Raw genomic sequence first — 4085 nt, forward strand, 5'->3', positions numbered from 1 at the left:
CCACTTTGGCGGAAAGTGGTCAGTTAGAAAAAGGGGGAGGGGGGGGGGCAAGTCGTGACGTCATGGCTCTCGTGACCATGTCGACGCACAAACCCACCAGCACATTCCCAGCATAATGAGATAGAATATACAGCAACAGGTCTCTTAAACAAACTTCACAAGTGTGAACTTGTATACTGTCACGGGGTCGAGGCGCGGACGAAAGGAACAGACTGGGTGGTCAGGTTAAACTGTTTATTGAGCTGAACTTCTGGCCACGAAAACGTAAAGTCAGACTACAGCAACACACTGGCTACGATAGCAATAAACAGATCGTAGGCCGTTGATCAAGTGACAAGCGATGACGCTCGTCGGCATTTATACATGTGCCGTCGAACATTCCAGCGTTATCGCCATCGGGGACGCAAGTGCCAGAAGAATCTGTAATGTTCCCGTTGGGGGTGTGGTCAAATCTGAAGGTTCTGCGATTATCTCAATGGCTTATACATATTAAGCATGGTTCTACAAGGCAGCACATATATGGTAATTAGGCTATAGGCAAACTTGAGCAAGGAGCGAGGCGTTGCTGAATAAAGCATCGTCCCGATACTTTACCAGAAGATAGAAATACAATAATAATGCAAGAAAGTACAAGCAATAATTTACAATACTCCAGCAGCAGCAAAAACAAAATACACTCTTTTCACGTGCATGAAATGTTTTGAGGTGCGCGACATGGACTTCAGGTCGCAATCGTTGTCGTTGAGAGTTGGTGATGCCGTCGCGGACAACCTCGTAATCGAGTGGACCTAGACGTCGAACTACACTGTATGGTCCAAAGTACCGTTGCAAAAGTTTTTCACTGGGTCTACGTCGTGTATTCGTGAAATACTGGGCTGGTATTCCACAAAGCGTTGTCGAAGATTGTAACGGCAGTTGTCGATCGTCTGTTGGTACTTCATGCGGAGGCGGGCGAGATCGGGCTTCTTCGGTGTGCTTACAGTAATCGCTCACAGCGAGGATTTCTTGGTCCGAGACCTTGGATAACCCGGAGTCGAGAGTCGTTGCAGGGGTCCTTCCTTAGACCAACCTGTACGACGTTATTTTCGTCGCATGATGGTGTTGTAAACGAAGGCCCTGCAAGAAATAATTGCATCCTACATTTTGTGTTCGACGTCCTCGTACATCGCCAGCATATTGATGATGGTCTTATTAAGACGCTTGGTGAGGCCACTGATCTGTGGCTTGTAGGCGGATGTCCGGTGGTGACTTGTCTGGTTATACCTGAGAATCACCTTGGTTAAGTCCGCCGTAAAGGCCGTACCTCTGTCTGGAATCAGCCCTCTGGAGCTCCGTGACGCAGGACGATTTTCTCGACGAAGAGCTTTGCTACCTCGGCGGCACTGCCTTTGGGCAGGGTCCTTGTCTTGGCGTAGCCCATGAGGTACAACGATTCGTTTGTTCCCAGAACTGGAAGTCCAGGACGGCCCCAGTAAGTTCATGCCGATTTGCTGGAACGGCCGGCGAGGTGGCTCGATGGGCTGGAGACGTCCGGCTGGCCTTGTCGATGGTGTCTTTCGTCGCTGACAATCTCGGCAGGCCCTGACGTAACGAGTGACGTCAGCCACAAGTTGGAGTCAGTAGTACTTTTTCTGTATACTTGCGAGCTCAAGGGAAACACCGAGGTGTCCAGCTGTCGGTTCATCGAGTAGAGCCTCAAGGACCTGTGGTATTAGTGCTGAAGGAACCACGAGAACATGTATGACCCCAAGGTGCGACAAGTTCTTCTTCAACTTCAGTCCTTCCTTGAAAACCTTCGGAACAGTCGGGCTGTAACTCTCGAGGTATTCCACAAGGCTCCTGAGTTCCGGGTCAGCTCGCTGTCACTGGGCGAAGTTCGGATAGTAGCAGCTCACCCATTCTTTATTATTTTTTCTTTGCACCTATTATAAACCCACGCAACCAATTTTCTAAATATTACATAATGCTGTAAAGATGATCTAAACCTTGTGTATTCAATGCAGTGATTAACGTCCCTACCCAGGCATTTGTCATTAGGTGCTGCTAGCATGAATTCACAAGCGTTGCGTCATATACTTTATGCAGCTAGTGTGCAAACACGAAATACCAAAATAAAATTCTTCAGCATGAACACATGAGATTTTGCTTATAGCTATCTGATTCTTCACTTCTGGATACATTAACATCCTGAAACATTAGATGGTAGGACGAGGGAGCACAATTTCCACATGCTACAAGTCATGTTACATTTATTGGGCCGCGATCACGTGCGTTAGAGTTGCAGTGAGGCGGATACGGACTATTCGAAGGTAATGGGCACTCGCAAAGCCATCTTGCAACTTAAAGGAAAGGGGGAGTGCATCCTTGCGTAGATGCAGCCATACGCGAGAATGCACTGATTGCAATACACACACACACACACACACACACACACACACACACACACACACACACACACACACACACACACACACACACACACACACACACACACGCACACACACACACACACACACACACACACACACACACACACACACACACACACACACACACACACACACACACATATATATATATATATATATATATATATATATATATATATATATATATATATATATATATATATAGTGCTACGTCAGCAGACCTTTCAATAGCACGTTACCACAATCACTCTTACCGTACAGGTATAACAAATCTGATATGACATGGTGCCAAAAAGTCAGAGAAACTCTTTAATAAAAATAAATATTTTAACTGCTTTGAAACTTATGAATAAGTACGCCAAGTTAGAACGGAAGCAAGTTGATATAGTTCGTAGGGTTTCATGATGGAAGGAGTAACAGGTGCGAATGTGGATATACGGACACAACAGTAAACTACCTGGCAGTGCATTGTGACGCAGTTTGTATGCGATGAACTCCTGCTCGTTTTTATACATTTTGATGCCCTATAGACAAACACTGCTAAGATAATTCCCAGCTTCGTCATGTGCTGTTCATACAATATCAGTAGCATAAGCCCCCCTGAGAAGTGGGATAATTGCGTATTTATTGCTGAACGTTGAGGAAACCTACAACATGTTTACCGATGATCCGTGGAATGTTACTCTACATATAATACTCCGCAACATTGTGTTTACTAGCTCTGAAAAAATATAAACTTCATGACTTTCAAGGTCTCCGACCTTGCATCGCGCTGCTGCTCAGAATACTTTGCCCAGCGCGTGGCGCAATGTCGGTCTCTCGAAGACCGTGAATCTATTGCAAATAGGGGTTCTCGGGGGGACGCGTGAAGTAAGTGAAGTAACTTGATCAAAATCCTATATGCACCACAGTGGTATACAGGTCATTTAGCTGCACAAAATATTGATGGAAAAATCATCCCGCGGTATCAGTGAATGCCTAAAACTTAAAAAAGCTAGCAGTTTAGCACCAAATGAACAGTTTGTGGTTGAAGACGCCGAAAACACCCGATGAGGAAAATACCTGCTGGGATACCTGATAAGGAGGTTAGCCAGTTGTTACCGGCTGGCTACCCGGTACATAAAAATACCTGAGGTTAAGTTAGTAATGCCCGGAATCTGTTGACGCTGTTATCGCTTGACAAATGCAGCCACGAATTTTTTCCGCAGTATACTCATTGTACACAGTTCCACACCCAATGAAGGCTTTAGGTATATAGCAATGCGATGTATTCGATTGCGTAAGAGAGTAGCAAAGAGGGGCTGAATTCGAAGTTACTTTACCGCTGCTAAAGAGTGTGGCTGTGCGTAAAGGACAACCGTTGCGGAGTACTTCGCGTGGTAGATGACGTTGATCAGGCTATGCTCACCTTCAGTTCTCATCGTTGGCCGTGTGCAGATACGATGACGTGATGAGTGTACACGTTTCGTTGAAAAATGCGCACCGCGTTGATGCCAAGTGCGGAATGGTATTTGAAAAGCAGCAGTTTTTCGGTTTTTTTTCTGCCATTAAGAAAAAAATAGATGCTCAACACTGATAAGCATCGTGTTTTTTTGTTCTTGGGCACCAAAATGCACCAGTTGAAATATTTGGGTCCTCGATGAAAATGAATATTGT

The sequence above is a fragment of the Rhipicephalus microplus genome, chromosome 1 (assembly GCF_043290135.1).
Source record: "Rhipicephalus microplus isolate Deutch F79 chromosome 1, USDA_Rmic, whole genome shotgun sequence".
NCBI lineage: Eukaryota > Metazoa > Arthropoda > Arachnida > Ixodida > Ixodidae > Rhipicephalus > Rhipicephalus microplus.